This window comes from Halyomorpha halys, unplaced genomic scaffold (genome assembly GCF_000696795.3).
Source record: "Halyomorpha halys isolate HHAL.00 unplaced genomic scaffold, Hhal_1.1 Scaffold417.1, whole genome shotgun sequence".
Taxonomy (NCBI): Eukaryota; Metazoa; Arthropoda; class Insecta; order Hemiptera; family Pentatomidae; genus Halyomorpha; species Halyomorpha halys.
In genome coordinates, this window is record NW_027111032.1 from 309,312 (window position 1) to 330,625 (window position 21,314).

Consider the following 21,314-nt stretch of genomic DNA (forward strand, 5'->3'; position numbering starts at 1 on the left):
ATATATTACATCACCTCATAAGACTACAACATAACCATAAGCAGCCATCACAAACCAAAAAACTGACTCGATTTCTTACGGCACCTAACTAACCAATACTTAAAGAGATTTCATTCATAAAACTTAGACGGAAGAGCTCCACAAATTTTACACGTATATTATACGATTGTTACATATATGACAACAAAAGATATATTTTGATGAAATCACCTCACCTCTACTTCAAGGGGACCTATGGCCCCTTCCCGAACAAATATTTTATAACAAATACAAGAAATAACTTAAAGAGTTCACCGACAACATATACCTAAAAAGTTAAGGTGTTGGTGTTCAAGGTTATTGCAGTCAAAGTGGTTAGAGCGATTAGCAAATACAAAAAAATACAACAATTATGACATTTTTAATTTGTTTTCTTTTTCTTTATTTTCAGTTGCATTTTATTTAGTTTTACTATTATATTTTCTAACATCTCACACTTCTCCTTGTTTTGTGTAATGTTCTTTATATGGATTTCTATTGCATTTATTTTTATATTGTATTCTTCTTTCTATTGCATTGTATATTGCTTATCTCTCTCTCTCTCTCTCTCTCTATTGCATTGTATATAATATTGTAACAACATTTTTATAATTTTGTACAAACACTGTATGTACATAATATGCTTTTTGCATGGTGCATACACCAATTATTTAGAATATAATTTCTATTATATAACACTTTTCTGTAGGGTTTATTACATAGGAGTATATATATATATATATACACATTCTACTCATAAAAATTATTTCATTATTCCATTTCTTTTATCGTTTTGCTTCTTTATTTAGGTCAATGCCAAAGTTGAAGAATATGAACATTGTGTGCGTATTAGGGGCATTGGAAAAATTTCAATACAGCGACATTTTTGAAATAGTATATTGATTATTGATATTCGTTTCGTGATATATCGACGATAACAAAAACTTCCGTTACTTCTGAAATAATGGTAGTTTAAAAGTAAAGAAATTTAATTTTAAAGATCTATCCAGATGGGACGGAGTGGATGACGAAATGATAAAAAAAAAGAGGTCAAATTAATTTCTAACAGCTCCTTCCTGGGCGTGATACGCAGATGTCTTTCATGTAATATGTAACATGTGTGCGGTATATGCCTCGGACTAATATGGAAGGATATTTAAATCTTTGAAATAGTAAATTATTATCAAGATTTAATGGCGTTCTGTAACATATCACGAAAACCTATCCTGAAGATGTAATATAAATTTCGTAGGAATTTTCATTTTTGAGATCGGCAGTTCTTACAAAGGACTATTTTCGAAATTAGGTTATTTGGACACAAAAGGTTTATTTCCGACAAAATTCGAAAGTTTTCACTATCGCAATATACTACAAGAGGCGGGAAGAAAAAAGGCAGTTATCTCACCCCAATTTTTGATTACTTTAATGAAAACTAGGTATAATTACTAATCAAAATTGATGAGTCTGCCAAGTATAGGTAGGGGGAATAAAAAATGGCGGCTGTTTAAAAACCTTAAAAAAACACTAATTTTTCATTCGGAGCCCTATATCTTAAAAACTACCAACACCACTAGAAAATCTAAGAGAATATTATTTAAAGAGTAAATTTGCTGAAATATTAGCCCTAAAAGAGCTATTTATGTCTTATAGTTCTCGAGATATAGCCTTTTAAAAAGCAAAATTTCTTAAATCAACTGAAAGATTAGTAGCTAGTTAATTTATAAGCTAGTTTAATGGACTAAAAAGAAGTTTATAACCTTTACCATCGTAGGAATGGTAGTTTTCATAATATTATTAATTAAATTGATTTATAGTTGTGCAGACAACATATATCTCTAGATCCATAAGACGCACATATGTCTGCCAACACTCAAAATAAAGTAAATTTAACTTACTATAAAGTAGTTTATGACACTTATCTTCGTATGGGTAGTAGTTTTTATGATATTCACATATGAATATGAATTTGGCAAATAAAAATTGGTCCGAACAACTATAAATCAATTTATTTTAGCAAATTTAATGTAAACTATTACTCTTACGATGAAAAACATAATAAATTACTTTAAAGCTGATTAAACTAGCTTTAATTTGAGTGCTAATAGACATCTGTACGTCGAATGGTTTTTGAGATATAGATTTTTCAAAATACATTCAATAACTACTGATCTTTCAATATATCCAATACAACCTTTTAATGAAATGAGGGCTCATACTTTAGCAATTTTACTCTTCCTTTAATGATGTTCTCTTAGGTTTTCTTGTGTTCTTACTTTTTAAGATATAGAGCTCCGAATGAAAAATTAGTTTTTTTATCGCTTTGGAACAGCCGCCATTTTTTATTCCCCCTACCTATACTTGGCAGACTCATCAATTTTAACTACTAATTATAAATAGTTTTCATTAAAGTAATCAAAAATTGGGGTGAGATAACTGCCTTTTTTCTTCTCTTGGGCTCTTGAACTAATACTTCCTCATCCTATATAAGAGGAAGAAGAAAATTACTGAAAAAAAAAATGTACTGAATCTGGTTTGGATCAAACCAGGAGATGGTTTCCCAAGAGAACTTACTAACAAGACTGAGATGAGGCTAATGGGGCACAGATTGGAAACAATCCAGGAATAGAGCCACTCTACTGAAAATTTATATCGACCAAGTGAAAAAAACAAAACAAATTTCATCCACCCGGAAATATTTTACAAGAAAAATAAATAAACAGACGAAATTTGAAGGGCACGCGTATTTTAAGAAAAATGGTTATTTACATCAATTTTATACCGAGTAAAAATATTTAAATAGAATTTCAGCAGAGCATTAAATATATCATATCTAAAAACAGCTCATACTTTGAAAATTTTTGACGACGTTAAAACGAAACGCAACAACCGTTTAAAAAAAAGTCGTTTTCGTTAAACTTGAGATAAGTGAATAGATAAAGGACTAGTTTTAATTAATAATCATAAATAAATATTTATTATTAACTAAAAATAATTAATAAATTATTTAGGAATATGAAATTATTAAAACCATACTAATTTCACTTACCACCTATTTTGATTTGAAATTAATCATCGTTCATTTTAAAACAGATATTTCTATACTCGAGGTATTTATAATTTTCTGTTAAATGAAAAATATTTTTCCATGTTAAATGTTACAAAGCGCCACAGTGCTCCCCTGTACACAGAGGATCTCAGAACCTCCCTTCTTAAAATGGCCTTCAGGCAAAGAATGGACTTTTGTACATAATATGTATACATATAATGTTTAAAATAATAAAATTTAGCAGAGTGAGAAAGAAAAAAATGTTACATGTTAAATGCATAAGAGCTCCTAGCGGATTTTCTGAGCAACTAGTTTTATAACCTCTCCTTCGAAAACTTCATGTTATTTTTTACTTCTAAGTATTGATTAACGCAATTTATTACAAAATGCTAAAATTGAGTGAAAAGTGGAAGTTGTGTGAAAGTTTGGCTACTGAGTGCCTTGTTGGTCTTCTAACTTAAGAATTTCTGGCGGTCCTAAAACTCTAAAATCTAATAAAGTAACAAATTATTAATAATAACAAAAATTATCCCAATTGTCTCACTCTTCTTTATTAATCACATGTCCAACGTTTCAGCAATTCGGCAATCTTAATTTTAGTATCACAGCCTCACAATTCATTATCACAACAGGGGTATTCATAATGCTGGGCTAAATGTAAAATGTTTTACCATGTTAAATGTTATAAATATAGGATTGTGAATAACCTATTTAAATCTACGTTAAATGCATAAGAGCTCCAAGTTGATTTTCTGAGTAACTTGTTTTATAATCATTCCTACCATAACTTCATGTTATTGTTTAAATCTAAGTTTTTATTAATGTAATTTATTACAACATGCTTAAATTAAGTGAAAGTTTAGCTACTGAATGCCTTGTTGATCTTCTAACTTGAGAGAAAGAGAATCAAGATGAGCTAATTGACAACTGTCATTACATTATTGTTATGATCATAAACTGCATTATTAGTTATAAAAACATTCAAAACAATACAAATACAAACTACGAGGAAGTAACCTAACACGACAACAAACAAAATGGTAACGAGCTCAGTTTGACTTTCGCGTGACGTCATTCTCCATTTAACAGACTCTCAACCATGTTATATGTTATATCGTTTTAAACATGGGAAAGGAAGGAAATATTTCTTCATTAGGTCATGAAACCCCCTATTATACATTGTCGTAATTTTTCCCGTACTAATTTAGAAACAAGCTTTTAAGTTGATATGTTGACGAACAGTATTGAGAAAGTACTCAAAATATTTCTCGTTGCAAAATTTTAATTTTTTTTCTTTTGCCAAAATATCGCAGACATGCAAAAAAAACAAACAGTTTACATTATGGTATTAACCATTCATTTAATGCTGGATTGATAGAGAATCAATGTTGAGAATACTAGAAATGACATCGGCACAGATAACCATTGCGTTTTAAGCCAAAAACAAAGAACAACTAGGAATGATTTTATGGAGTTACACTTTCAACTGAACAGCTCAAATATATGTTAAGTGAAATTGGTAATTTAACAATTTAATATATAAATATATATAATGGACTAGACCGAAAAATTAGTGGTGGCGCGTGCGTAGGAAGAAAAAATCATGTTATTAATGATTTAATTAATGGACTTGGTGCTGAGTTTGATGTGTAGTGGATGTCTGTGTGCTGAGATTAAATGCAAAACTGTGAATTAGGAAGTGCTTTCTCTCACTCTCTGCCACGTCCGAACGGAGTGCAAATTCGTACGCGTCATTGCCCACTTTTGTCAGGTATAAACTATTTTGTGTATTTTTATTTCAGGTTAGACCATAAGTTATCCATGTAAGGAATAAGTATATATTAGAATAGCGTAGATATAGTAAACATAAGAAAGTACAGGACTTAAGTTATTTAATATAGTTATTTGTAGTTGGTTATTAGATACTAAGAAATTAAGTTAATCAGTATTTAAATAAACATGTTTTTTGTGTGTTGTGAATATGTGAGTAAACATAATATTAATTAATTTTACAATTTAAGAACATTACATATATTCAACGACTTTTGCCATCTTTCATTTATCAATTTCATGACGTTTTCGGACATATTCATTGGTATCATGGGTTTTTTAGGGTTCATTTCATAAATAGTTGAAAAAAATCTTTGAAAGTAATTTATCTTCTTAAAAGAAAAATATTGACAATGAGTTATATGGTGATTTGTGGTTGAAGACAAATAATTGAAAATAAAAATTATTTTAAGATTATAAAAGTTTTAATTTCGTCAGTAGCCCAGTTTTACGAGCGAACCCTTTATAATTCTAAATATAGAGGGAAATAAAAAGGCACCCCACCTATAGTAAGGAAAGTTTTGAAATGAATAATGTTACTATTAAAAAATACTTCATTCCTTTGTAGTGATTGTTTCGTTGTTGGAGTAACTTCATAATTTTAATACGGCATAGAAAAGAAACAGTTGCTTTATTTAAACATAAATATGAGGCGGAAGTGTGGGGGCTGATACTTTGACGGACTGCAGGCCCGGAAACTTGTGACTGGCCAGCTTCCAGGAGGCCTTTGTCGGCCTGGGCTATTTCTACCTCTTCATTAAATCATACTACCTCGCTGGATACACCTTAGACCTCTGAGGCTAGACTGCCAGAAGCAAACAACTTGTCTCCTATCATCCTAATGCTACAGCGTTATAGCTTCTGAGAAGGTCAGAGGATAATAGACAAGTTAAATATCAGTCATTATTTATTTATTTATTTTTTATTAAGGGGTGCTATTATGATTTTTATTTGGCATTTTGGAGAATTTATAGCCTCAAGAGTAAGCGATGTGCTCCTATAGGGAAGTCATAAACATTTTTGCATGTGAAAAAATAGAAGCAGAGCAGCACAAATTTCATTAACAATAAAGCATTGACATGTTCCACAAAATAACCAACGTTATAACCTAATTGATATCCGGAGTATCAACAGAAAACCGAATATTAACATAAGATACTGCCTGACAAATATCCTTTCAAAATAGGCCATAGTAAAAGTTGAGAATAATAGAAAGGTTCCAAAGGTATCAGTGGATACCTGGAAGCTTTCTATTATTCTACCTGAAATACAGCTCAGTGTTAATAAATAAGAAATAATGCAATAATAGGAGAAATACCTATTTTGAATCCTATATATAAAAAAAAGTAAGAAAGACTAGGAGGCATAGGCGTTTCGCTACTCATTGTATGAAACATCACACACAAGCGACTGTGATCAGTTGAAATGTTCTACAGATCAAAGGCCCCGAAGACCAAAAAAATTTTGATTTAGTTACTCGTTTTTTGGATGTTCAAGATGATTAGGTAATTCGTCTATCAGTGTATTTGTGTCATTATTGTTTATTATTCTAGTACAGGAGTCCCCCTTCACGTAACCCATTTCATAAAACAAACATCTGCATATAATTTTTAAAAAATTGACCATACTTAAAACAGAAAAGAATTTCTGGCGGTTCTAAAACTCTAAAATATAAGTAACAAATTATTAATAATAACAAAAATTATCCAAATTGCCTCAACCTTCTTTATTAATTACATATCCAACGTTTCTGCCGATCCGGCAATCATCTAAGACAATCTTAATTTTAGTATGACAGCCTTAAATTGATTTAGCCACAACCAGAAGTTTCCCGTCATTCCTTATTACATCTTATACAATTGGATGAATGGTTCCCAAAGTATGACAAACCATTTGTGAACCAGTAGTGCCATTACAAATGTTGAATCAATTTCTATCATAGGTCTCCGAGAGTGCTTCCAGGCAGTCCACAGTCCATTGTTTCGAGAATATATTGTCTGGAAACTATAGGAATAACTGTTGCCATAAAAATAGTCAAATCCTAAATGACATATTTGATTACCTCCGGAAATATAAAAAGCAAGCATGCATTTTATGCACATAGCTGCATCAGGCGAGGAATGTGACACTGCCAATGTGATATAAAATGTCTTGCGAAATGAGCGCAAGCAATGACGTTGTTGCATAAAGTAGCAGTGTATTAATAGTAGGATTCCAGGGACGAATTAGCCGGATGGAGGAGAGCTAGGCGTAAAATTTGTGCAGCCATTTTTAGACAGGAAAAGAAAAAAAATCAAGAAGTAAATAATTGAAAATGAAAAAATATTTTAACATGAAATTTAATTCATTAATGCAGTTATTAAATAACAAACATTTATGATAAGTTAAATAAAGGGCTTCCCCTGAAAAGGTCCTAACCACAATGACTGTAAACTTCTCCGGAATAAAATAAGAGCATTTGTCTTTTTCCTTTCACTTACATATATAATGGAATACATAACAAGGGAAGTATTGCGATAGTGAAAAATTTTTAATTCGCGTTTTCGACGTAAATACACGCTCATTCATTCAAGACATCCAATACATCCAAGCTCAATAACGAAAAGTAGTACAAGACTGATATAACATATTTAACGTAAATACATGCCTATAATGTCACAGCAAATTTTTCGATAAAATCGACTGACCAGAAGTGCAACTTTATTAAATCGATATTTCACATTTTTTTTATTTTCTCAACAATGAATAACATTTAATAATTAATAATAGTTAATTTAATTTTTAAAAATGAATACTGTTTCCTTTGAAGAACAGTTGTACAAGGAGGTGATTTGTTCATGATTAAGCACAAGATCATTTTTCCACAACTAAGTATTTACTTTATAGAGGATTAGTTACTTACACCCAAAGTTAGAGGATTGGGTACAGGGTTTAGTGGAAACCCCAGGAGAGTATCTGCCCTGTTTCACTGAGAATGGATTCGACAGGACTAACAGGAGCAGGGGTTTACATAGAAGAATTAGGCATAGAACTAAGCTTCCCACTTGGCGAGCACTAGACTGTCTTTCAGACAGAGGTGTTGCCATCTTATCATCAGCTTTATGACCTGAAGTCACTAGCTGTGAAAGGACTGGCATCACCATCTTTTCAGATAGTCTGTCTGCCCTTCAAGCCTTGGAGTCACCTATCATCTCTAATTTGGTAAGAGAGTGTAAACAAGCCTTAGAATCACTAGTGCGCTTAAGGAAGCTTCAGCTTGTGTGGATCCCAGGGCACAAGGGAATCACAGGTAATGAAAAAGATGAAGCATGCTAGAAACGGGGCTGAGCACCCTCCTATAGGACCAGAACCATTCCTTGGCATCTTTAAAAGGCATCAGAGGAAAGTAGTTCTTGATTGGACATGGAAGAAAGCAGGTAAGGAGTGAAGGGACTGTATAGGGCTGAGACAGGCCAAGATTTTAATAACTAAACCCTCTACTTCTAAAGCTAAGTGGCTGCTAGGCCTTAACAGAAACGAACTCCGATTATTAATAGGAGTCCTGAAGGTTACTGCAGACTTAAAAGACATCTTAGGATTTGTGGAGTAGTTCATAATGAAACCTGCTGCTTATGCGGAAAGGCCCCAGAGACTGCCTTACATTACATAGCAGATTGTGGTAGGTGTGGGTCATTAAGATACAGGCTATTAGGCCCTGATAGAATTAAAGGAAATGAGGCTTCCTCTATAGATTGGGAGTCCCTTATGAATTTCATTAGAAAGACGAAAAGGTTCGATATAGAGGAATAAGATACATAAAGAGTCATTCCATTGGTTTGTCTTGGGGATGGCAAAAGAACCAATAGGCCCACTTCTTACCCCCACCATTACCAGTACTAGTACTTTATAGAGACTGGGTGTACCCCAGGAGGGCAACTAAACCGATTAACACACTGGTAAACTAACAGAATAAACGATGACATGCAACACCGGATTCGAATATATCCTCAAGGGTTAGTAATACAGCGCCTTAGCTATTCCTTTATTTCCACAAATAAAATTAATAAATTCAAGTTTCAAACTCAGTATATCAATCTACCATTGAATGTTCCTTCTTCACTGAAATAGTTTTATATGGTATAAATGACGAATGTTTGAAAAATAATAATTGTTTTTATTTGAAATAAATAACCAGTTCTCATGATTGGCAGTAATAAATAATGGATAAATACAAAATATTTTTAAAAAAATTATTAATAACTAACAAAGAAAAAAAAAGTTCGAGTCGGAAAAAATCGAGACCCAATTCCTCCCGATTGCAAATGCATGTTTACAACTTCGTTATACTTTTGTTTTGCAGTCGTATTCTTGGTCAGCTTAGCAAATTATTCCCATCTCAAGAAGTCTAAATGTGTATTTTGATAAGAGAAAAATTAAAATAAGTTGTTCTAAATTTTCCTATTTTCTCGCCTTAAAATTGCGATTGGAGTTCTACCAATGGGTAGATTCTCCACATGTTTGTATCATGTCATAATATCACTTACAGCAAATTTACTTGATATGTTTATATGTATACTGTTGTAAATAAAAATAAATAAATTATTAAAAAAAAAAAATTGGAATAAATTGAACACGAGCCTACCCACCAATCTATTCAATACTTAGGGACTTTGAATCGCAACACACTAAGTATTTTTTCTTGATTCCTTCTCTCTCACAGCAACTCTGTGAGAGAGCAGTTTATTGATTTTACGAACGTGCTCCATCATCTCGGGGAGGCTTATAAGATACAATTCGATAACATATATGAATTATAGGAAAAATAAAGTATATAATAAAAAGGGAAAAAATATATCATAAATATAAACAAACATAGGCGATAATTAAAACTAACAGCCATGAGGCTAAAAGTTTTTTTTTTTTACTTGTTATACAAAATGTATGTGATGAGGCACAGGCCAGGACTAACTAACTATGGTCTTTTCTCTTGTTAACTTAGCTTCGTCACCTAGCTTAAACTAGATAGCAGTAGAATGTATTTTAATGTTTTTATAATAAAGACATGTTTTTCTGAACTAATCTTTTATTTCTAAAAAGTTTGAAGCGGATGAGAATTTTGAAGGAGTCCTTTAAATATCTAATATGATCCATGGCTATTGGTGGTATTTTCTCTAAGTATTGTGAAATCAAGGTTTTTTAATTATCAGATCAATAATGATCACATATCTGAACAAATACTTCGAAATGTTAATTTATTTGAACATAATAACAAGTAAAAGAAACGAAAAATCAACGAGTTAAAAAAAATGTTAAACATTATTAGAACATATAACCCTATTTTTATGACTACTAATTAGCTTTCCAGACGTAACGGGATTATACTCTATCATTAAAACATTATGATCCAAATAAACAATGTAATATCAATTTAATTTATTTTTTAACCAATCATCAATGGTGGGGTCTTAAACAGAATAAAATGTTCAAAAAACATATTCACCAAATTTTCGACTAATCAGTCATAATCCATAACCAGAGAATAAAAAAGTACTCGAGTTCAGAAATTTAGTGCAGGGCACCATTTGTATAAATGCAATCCATCTCGAAATTTTGATTACCCTAGTTGACAATACTCTATTAATGCCTATATCGGCTAAAATTTGTGTAAAGCACCAGCTAAACGTTTTGACAGGCTAAAGAGGAAGATCTTAATACGTATTTATGGACCAGTAGAAAACAATGAGCTCTATGCACTTTATAAAGTTCGGAGTGTTTCCCAATTTGTGTGGAAAGAATTAGATGCCTGGAAAAAGTAAATAGAATGGGTGGTGAGAATGAGTCATGAGACTGCATTAAGGAAATCCTGACGGAGTAAGGTCTCGTGGAAGACCGAGGGAAAGATGGAAGGGCAGCGTCTCTGAGTTTCTGATGACTCTCCAACAGGCGAGCTATTGACAGGGAGGTCTGGGGAAGGGCAGTTGAATAGGCCAAGGAAGTGCTTTATAGTGTCTTACGTCGATAATGAATGATTATACAGTTTTTTTTTAATTTCTGAAAATTTAATTTCTTTATGTTTTTTTCTCAAATTTATTTGAATGGTGACAATTGGCTTAAGAATTGAGACAATCCAGAACAAGCACACAATCGACAATGATTAAAAACTAATAAATAATTTTGTAACTGATTAATATTTCTATACATTATAAAATCTAAATCATTTAGAGCAAACGTAAAAATTGTAAGCGTCATACTCGTTTAAATACATAAAATATATATATATAACAAAGGCTTAACGAACCCGAAGGCTCGACGCCGATACCCCCAAACGCTCTCCGCATACATCCCTCCAGTCTTCCCCCTTCAAACCCAATTCCACCAAATCCGTTTTAACACAATCCTCCCATCTACGCTTCGGTCCACCCCTCGGACGTTTACCCGTTGGTTCAGTGTTTATTACCATTTTAGGGATCCGCTCGTTATTAAGCCCTACAACTTTACATGCCCATCTTATACACGGTAATGCTATAACTTGAATTATATTTACCGGGTGTAGGTCCCTTAATTCAGCGTTGTGTAAAATTCTAAATTCTCCCGTTAATTCATCCTTTTTCGGTCCGAATATTTTGCGTAATAATTTATTTTCGAAAACCCTAAGGCGCTGTTCATCCCTTAGTGTAAGAGGCCACGCCTCACATCCATAAAGAACAGTGGGAAGGATGATGGTTTTGTAAATTCTAATTTTTAAGTTTTTCGATAGGAGGCGCGAGGTAAGCAGTTTCGAAATTAAAAAATAACAAGCATTTCCCGCCTTCAACCTAGCTTATATTTCCTCATAAATTTCGTTTTTTCTAGTTACCGTAGAATCTAAATACTTAAACTTATCTACCTGTTCAGACGTATTTCCTCCTATATCTATATCACCGAAATTACTCGCGTTTCTACTGCTAACCATATATTTTGTTTTATCCGTATTTATTTCAAGACCTAGTTCCTTGCTGGAGTTTATTAGCGTGGTTATTGTATTTAGTTATATAGAACTCTTTTCGGTATTCATCACACTTTTAATGACGTATTCCAGTGATAGATTAAATAAGATGGGTGATAAAGAATCACCTTGTTTTAAACCCGATCTGACCTGGAATTTCTCAGAATAATGATTACCGATTCGTACCTTATACGTTTGATGTGCATCCGTACGAGAATTACTAACTTCTTTGGTATTCCCTGTTCAATCAGAATATTATACTGCTTCTGGCGGTCAATAGAATCGTAAGCCTTTTGGAAATCTATATAAAGCTGATGAACTACCCTGTTGTATTCCATTTTTTTCTGCATGATTTACGTAACTATAACACAAAAAGTCAGTTTGGTGATAGTTTTAACTTCATGTCGGTACAAACCTACTATTATTAAGCACTCTAAATAAAATTTGCACGGCAGCCCTCGGTCCGCTTGATAAGCCCTCGATAGAGGGAGTAATTATATACATTAAAGAAAGTGATAGCTAGAGGCAGCCTCAGCAAGGCAGATTACGTTCAGTCCATGAATTTTTTTGCAGACACACTGACTCCATACAGTTGACTCACTGGTCCGGAAAATATTTGATCACATCGGTGGTCAAAGGAGATTTCAGGGGATTCCGATACTTTGGAAGGCAGTCCACGGAGGGCCAAACTTTATAACAGGTTCAATGTTCCACAGGACAAAGGTAAAATAGACACAATAATAATTTTTTAAGAGAGAATAAAATAATATACATAAATAAAATAACTAATTAAGGAAATGATGGAAGAAGTATAGTCCGATTTTGTTTTAGATTTGGTACAAAGTTACTGGTGAACCCATGATGATTCTCGGACCTAGATACTATCACTCTTCATAAGGTTTTAAAATGTAGGAAAATCGTGATATTCATAAACTCATATGTTGACCAATTTTAAAGATAGAAGAAAAATATAAATTGTTCTCAAATAATTATTACCTATTAAAAAAATCAATAATATAATGTTATATCAAGAAATAATATAATGTTATAATTTGCGATGTTTCTATTTAATCATTGTATTTTAGGTTTAAGATAAATACTTATACTTAAATTTAAGAGATATAGGTATAATGCTGGATCTACACCATTACCATACCAAGAATTGTACAAATGCTTGCAACAAGCAACAAACGATATGAAAATGCAGCACAAGCGGCCTTTGATTTCTACCCAATAAACGACAACCAACGACGGGTCGACGACAAATTCAGGCCAACTTGTAACAGCCAACTCAAATAACTCATCCACATGCTTGCGCATGACGGAGTTTAAAATTATTTAGCAAACAAGAGCACGTATAAATTATAAATCTGTTTAATAAAGAAAAATGACTGAAAAGTTGTAACTTTCATACATGAAAGAACCTTTAATTGTATTTATCGTAAAGTTAGCCCAAATTTACTTAACACAACTGTGTTATCCATATTAACTAGGAAAACTCCTCAACTATGCAATCCTTTGATTGAGTTTAAATTAATTTTGCGATATTAAGCCCTAAAAGGTAGATCCTATAAAAAACTACTGTAATAAAACAAATTAAAGTACATTACATTATATATATAAACAATTAACCGTATAATTTCACATTATGAAGAAGATAGTCGGGGGCGCGGTCCAAAGAGAAACAGATATAGATTACAACTATTTATTTTCATAAACAATTTCACCCCACTTTGTAGAATTTCATCAGGACTGTTCAAGTTTAGAGCTATCTATAGCAAAACAAATAGTTGCTAAAAAGTTTTGAGGGGTAGATAGTTGGCCGTAGATTAATAATTGCAAAAGATGGTCAGGGGGTGCGGTCACCAAAAAGAACATAAATAGACAAAAAATTATAAGTTCATGCTGACGTTTCGACCTGAGTTTCAAGTCTTCATCAGGGCTATAGAACAAAAAGAGATAACAATCATCATTTAGAGAAACATAAAATTGAAAAGAAATAACTTAAATAGAAAAGAAAATACTAACAAATTTAGAATTATACAAAATATTGAATTGAATAATACAAAACAGTTGATTGATAACCAAGGAATTAGACAGCAGATTGATAGCAGTGAAAGATGAAATATAGTATGTAGGTAAGAAGATATGTACGTAGTATCAAAAACTATCAGAAGTAACAGGTTGAGTTGAATAGAAGTCTGAAGAGAAGCAGGGAGCTGAGTTGAAGAATTCGGATGAGAAAGGGCTTGTAGAGTTGCAGGGTTGTGCGGTGAGGGTGTGAATAAGGTTGATGTTGATGAGATCTAGATGGGTTGACAACAACCATCCACATACACGTCACTACACCAGAAGATACAACCTATCTATATCTCGTCAACACCAGTCACTTATATAGTTATCTGCAACAGACTGATTCGAACCTGGGTTCTTGGAGTTAAAAGCATAATTCCTTACCACTGAGCTACGGATTCCACACTATATAGATATAAGAGTATACTATATACACGTGTATCACGATCTTCCTTAGAGTAATATACTATCCACAATAATATTTTACGATATTACAGGAAGTTAAGAGGTTAGTATAAAATATACTATACTAACCTATGTACTTGGCAACATTTTTTTTTTTATTTGAACTTAGTTTAAAAAAAAATAGTACAGATATTACAAATTTCATTTTCATACATATGTATATATTTATTTGTAAGTAAAAATTAGATCGTGAAAGAAAAAAATTTACAATATTAGTTGAATTCTGCAGAGCGATTGCAAAATTTTCTGCAATTGTGGCTATTAATTGAGTAGCAGGAATGCAATGTTTTTTCTGCTGATGGAACAAAGCGATCCAAACCCCTGATTCATTCATTCCATCGAGCCCTGCTAGCTACCTACGTCAGGAGAGGAGATATTTTCAGCCCAGATTACATGTCATTGTTTCCTGGCACAGGGTCCTGTTCCTATTTTTCGCATCCACCTTCGCCTTCCTGTACAACTTCAGCTGGTAGAGAGGCGCGCCCGGTTGCCTCTCTATATATCCCACCAAAGTCAACAAAGGTAATTTTAAGTAGAGTTATATATAAAAGTAGCAAAAGGGGAATTTGATTCATCAGGAAATCCCAGAAAGAAATATCCCTCACATATCAGAATTTGAAGAGGACAGGAAATAGTATAAGAGTCCTAGAGGAGAAAAAAGGCAGTTATCTCACCCCAATTTTTGATTACTTTAATGAAAACTATGTATAATTAATAGTCAAAATTGATGAGTCTACCAAGTATAGGTAGAGGGAATAAAAAATGGTGGCTGTTTCAAAGTGATAAAAAAAAACTTTTTCATTCGAACTCTAAATCTCAAAAAGTAGGAACAACACAAGAAAACTTAAGAGAACGTCATTGAAATAAAAATAAATTTTCTAAAATATGAGTCCTAATAGAGTTATTTACGTTAAATAGTTTTCGATATATAGCTTTTAGCTAAAAAGCAACATTTCATAAAAATGTTGTATGGGACGTACTAAAAGATCAGTAGTTAGTGAATTTATTTTGAAAAATTTATAACTCAAAAAACCATTTGACGTACAGATGTCTATTACCACCCAAATTAAAGCTAGTTTGATGAGCTATGAAGTAATTTATAATGTTTTTCTTCGTAGGAGTAATAATTTACTTGAAAGTTGCTCAAATAAATTGATTTATAGTTGTTCCGACAAATTTTCATTTGCCAAATTTATATTCATTTGTGAATATCATAAAAACTACTACTCCTACGAAGATAAGTGTCATAAACTACTTCATAGTAAGTTAAATTTCCATTATTTTGAGTGTTGGCAGACATATGTGCGTCTTATGGATCTTGAGATATATATTTTTTCAAAAATCCAACATTTTATACAAACAACTAGAAATTAACATTTTGTGAGTTTATTTTGTCAAATATCATAAAAAATACTACTTCTACAAAAATAAACATAAATAACTATTTTCTAGTAAATTTAACTAGCTTTAATTTGAGCGCTGGCAGACATCAGTACGGCCAATGGTTTCTGAAATAAAGTTTTTCATAAATCAAATTTATTGTCCGAAGAACAATAAATTCATTATTTTTATTTTATTATATTATTTTAGCAAATATCATGAAAACTACTATTCCTACGAAGGTAATGGTTGTAAACTTCTGTATAGTCGATTATACTAGCTTTAATTTAAGTGCTAATAGACATCTGTACGTCACATAGTTCCTGAGATATAGATTTCTCAAAATTAATTAACTAACAACTAATCTTTAAAGAAATTTTACTTTTTAAAAAGCTATATCTAGAGAACTATTGTACGTAAATAGCTCTTTTAGGGCTGATATTTCAGCAAATTTACTTTTCTTTAAATAATGTTCTCTTAGATTCCCTAGTGTTGTTGGTAGTTTTTAAAATATAGAGCTCCGAATGAAAAATCAATGTTTTTTTTAAGGTTTTGAAACAGCCGCCATTTTTTAATCCCTCTACCTATACTTGGCATATCATCAATTTTGACTAGTAATTATACATAGTTTTTATTGAAATAATCAAAAATTGGGGTGAGATAACTGCCTTTTTTTCTTCCCGGCTCTTGCACTAAAAGAAAGGCCAAATGTCACTTATTGGTTGAATATTATTCCGTAATAGAGAAATGTCAGAGTAGAATGCACAACACAAGTCGAATCAGGAAACGACTAACATATTGAGTCCTTATAAACCTTCGTTTGTAAATTTTTCATCTTTAAGTAAAGTTTTGGGTGCACCTTGAAATGTGGCGTATTTATTATCTATTGGTAGTTTTAAAAAACAAAAATGGCTTCGACAAGTGAACACTTTAGTGTTTAATAACAAATTATTAAAACACTTTAGAGATTATTAAAACTATCATAGATCAATAAACTTCAAAATTCACTCAAAACTAAAAATTTAGTATTGGAATTAAGATGGCGATATCCTAAATATATCTATGTACGATAGACCACTTTACACACATTTTTCTGACAATTTAAATCAAAACTATTTTATTAATTGATAAAATTCAAAAAAATTTTTTTTTCTTTTTGGGCGAACAAATATCCTTCTTAGTTCAATTCATTATTTTTATCAATTTCATATCAATAAAATACTCCTTTATGCCCAATGTTTCGGTCGGTCAGTCCATCTTCAAGCACTAATTCTAAAATAGTTACAAATTTTTTGTTACATTTTAAAAATTATACTTTCAGTCTTGAAAATTGCCAAATTGTTTCTTCTTTTCTATTAATATTTTACTAGGGATAATTTTGGAAATATTTTTCACTTATTATTTTATCTAGCACTTTATATTTTACTAATTTGATATATTTATTAATTAATTATTTGAGAGTGGTTAACTTTAATAACACAACTTCAATTGATCCGCTTTACTCTCAACAAAGTTTATTTTGATTCTCAAACGTTTCGGCCTTTAGGCCACAAGAAGAAATAATAATTTATTTGTTACAATTCATTAAAAAACGTTTTGCACTTACAGGCCAATTGCCTATGTTAAATGTTAAAGTATATAATCTCAATGTATCAACAACTATTTTTTTCTTTTTGCCAAATCACAATAACACAGCTAACAACCATTGTTGCCAAAGGGCCGAAATGTTGAAAAAATGAAACAAACTGTGTTGAGAGTAAAGTGGATCAACTGAAGTTGTGTTATTACAAAGTATATTTTTTTTTATTTTAAAAAGCTCTAACCAAAAATAGCAAACAAATTACATTCAATTGCTTTCGAATAGCAAACTACTTAATAATTTACATAATATTTTTCATACTGGATGATTTTTTCTTTAAAGTTAAAAAGCAATATTCTGGCTTAAACCATGTTATTTTATAAGATGTTTACTTATTTTAAATTATTATCATTCCTCATGTTTGGGTGTTCGCGTAAGGTTTTAACAAGCATAAATATGCAATAAAAGTAATTTAAAATGCACTTAATTAACTAACCTAATTTTCGAATATTTTCAGAGAGGGACGCCCTTTTATTCCAAATCGGTAGTGGGTGTAGGCCGCAACAACTACTACGGTAGGAAAAACTTATTATACACACAAACACGTTTAATGTTTTCTCAAGAATAGAAAATTGAAATGGATTATGATAGCAATATTATCAATGGATTGATAACGATATAAATTATTTTAAGATTAATAGCATTGATTGGCTATAGAACGCTAATTAAATAATACCAAGAGTAAATTATGACTAAGCAATTAGGCAATGCGCAAGACAATGTATGATAAATTTCAATTTTCCATTAAAAAAAAAAACTGTTAGACACTTTTTCAACTGGATTGTTTATATTTTCATTCCATGTAAGTTTTATGGTAAAAAAAATCCTTCATAAAACTTCTTTACTATACATATAATGTTTCTGTATTAACATTTCAAAGCTCTCTCACTATCTTTAGGATGATCCTTCTTACTAGTAAATATAAAACTAGCATACACTATAAAACAACTAACTTATGAGAAAGTATTAAATATGGATATATAAGAAGATGTAACTACTAGTAAGAGGGATAATCTTGAAGAACGGGGGGCAGGCTCGAAACGTCGATATAGGAACCTTATGTGTATAGTGGGGAAGTTGTTGGAAGGATTTTTTCACAATAGGGGTTATTCATGACCTTTAGTTTAACAGATTAAAGTGTGTTGAATGGAGAAATATTTCCTTATTTAGTATTTAATAACACAACATTTAACACGGTGAGAGACTTAACACCTCTGTTAAATGGAGAATGACGTCACGCAACATACAGCTGAGCTCCACACTATATAGTTTGTTGTGTTGATAGGTCAGTTGCTGGTAGTTCATGCTTGGTTTGTGTTATTTTTGCTTTGGACGTATATAAACTGTAATAAAGAAATGAATAAAAATAATAACGAAGTAATGGGAAAAAAGTAGGAGAGGAAACAAGGAACAAGTGAAGTAGAGGAACGATTATGTGATGAAGTTATTGGCGATTTTATTATCTCGTAAAGATTAGAAGGTTATGAAATAAGTTGTCTAGAATATCCGCTTGGAACTCATCTGCATTTAACATATAGCATGAACTTGAAATTGAGACACTTACAATCCTATATTTATAACATTTTAGCATGCTAAAACTTTTTACATTTAACACATCATGAATACCCCTAATAAAATTTTCATGGAATACATAGTATCATTTAGTACACAAAAAATGGATACCGTAGATTTCCACTGCTTGTCATTGCCGTGAATACTATGTCAATATTATGTCATTGGAAAAAATTAGTAGAAAGTATTCATAGAAGATGCCTTTAGGATAATGATAAGGAGGCCTTCAACTTAGGCTGAAACTTCAACAAGTATTAAAATAAAAGTTTATTCATATCTGAATGTTTATTTTTCCTGAATAAACCCTCCAAACATACTTGAAAAGTATCCATACTTAAAGGAAACTAATACTAAATTAAAGCGTTTAATTCAGATCATCAAAAGTTGTTACAAAAGCATAAAATCAACTACTGTTCTATGCAGAGTTACTAAATAAGCAAAATAAATATGAGCTCCAGGTAAAAATGAATTTCGCTCATTTTCTGACTAAATTCATTTTATTTACACCGACATTTCGAATTATTCTAGGCAAAAAAATTAAATATGCAATGTTTCCAATTATATTAGATCTTGCCACTGATTCATAGTTTGGAGATTGTTCCTTATTGATTAAATAATTTCGTTCACCGAATATGATTTTTTTTTCTGAATCGAAATGATTTTTTTTTTTTTTAGGAATATATGAAAAGTAATTTGATCCGAAGCATCTCAAAAATAATATAAGTCAAATAGGTAGATGAGAAGATAATATAATGTTTATACATCTTTGTTTAATTAATTTTGATATAACAGAAAACCGATAGTAATTATAATAGTGACTTATTTTAAATAGAACAATTCCTTTTGGGAAATAAAATTATACTAATGTATCAGAAACAGAACAAATCAGTACTAAAACCCTATACCATCAGTATAACCAATTAAACCTGTCTTTAACAAACAGTAAATGAAAACAACATAATGTTTTTCAAAAAAAAAATGAATAACAATAATAATCAATTAGGCTTTGTTTAATTATTTCTTTTTTGAGAGAAAAAAACAAATAAAATAGTACAATAATAATGTTAATATTACTCTCAGCCAATTCAGAAGCCAAATCATATATTTTAATTAATATAGACAAAGAATTAATTTTTAATTTTAATTTTACAAACTAAGGTTTTTAATCTGTGTGCCAACAAAAGGATAGATGCCAACAGCTGTGATAGAGGTTCGTATGCGACGTCATTTAGATATAAAGAAACAGCACTGATTTAGCTATTTACACTAGTAATAACAAGAGTAGGAAAACAAATAAAAATAGGGTAAGGGAAAATTAATCAAAATAATAAACTTCCTCCAACTACTGATAAAAAAGTTAATAATAATAAAGAATAAAGCATTAAATTATCCTCAAAAAAATTAGAATATTACACTGTTAACCTATTTTTAAATTATTACGTATTTTGCCGTTAGAAAGAATTTTCATTATTTTTTTTTTCAAAAACAAACATGGAATACACTTTTATGAACGCAAGAAATACAAATTTGCTCAGAATCAATTTTTTAATATTAGCGAATTTTTTTTTTGTTGGATCAAACGTAGATTTCGGTTCTGCAGAGTTTATATTGATTAATAATTAATAAAACATCTGTGATATATATATTCTAAATTAAAATTTATTTACTAAAAATACTTTATGTATTGCTGATACTCAGTTTCTAACAATTTTTCTAATACTGTTCTAATTTAAGGTTGTTTTAAATAACCTAATAATATAACCTCAAATGAACCTACAATTTGTATCTTGCATTATTCATACATCGAAGAGATCTTCACAAATACATAATTATTATTTAGATTCGATAATTTTGGATTCCTTCTAATCAGTTTTAACCAAATGTTTCTAGTTTTGTCGCATTTTGGCACTTGGTTGAACAACTTTTGAGGAGTCTATTTTTGCAATTACTGCACAAGAACGACAGGCTTGAATAAGAAAGGAAACAAAAATAAAATTAAAATAACACTGGCGCTGAGTAGATAAGCTGAAGTGTATGCTGAAATGACGTCATGCCAAAACAATAATAGTGGGATGATTTTTCCGGAAAAAAAAAAAATTAAATTTAAATGCGTAGTTTCGAGACTAAAAAAATTAATCATTATCACATAAGCGATACAAGACATTTAAAAAAAAAATATTCGTATCGAGGAAATAAAATTATACGGATACAAATAGAAGAAAAATACTATTTGACCAACAATACAAGCAATTACTAATGTTCTTGACAACCGGTAAGTAAAAAAAAATAATACATATTTCTTAGTTTTAACCTACTTACCTCAAATA

At 31.0% G+C, this 21,314-nt stretch overlaps 1 protein-coding gene across 9 annotated transcripts in view; it reads right to left on the reverse strand.

The window, feature by feature from the left end:
* Window positions 1-21,314, reverse strand: part of cnn (centrosomin) — a 169,023-nt gene that overhangs the window by 132,759 nt on the left and 14,950 nt on the right. The window lies entirely within an intron of this gene.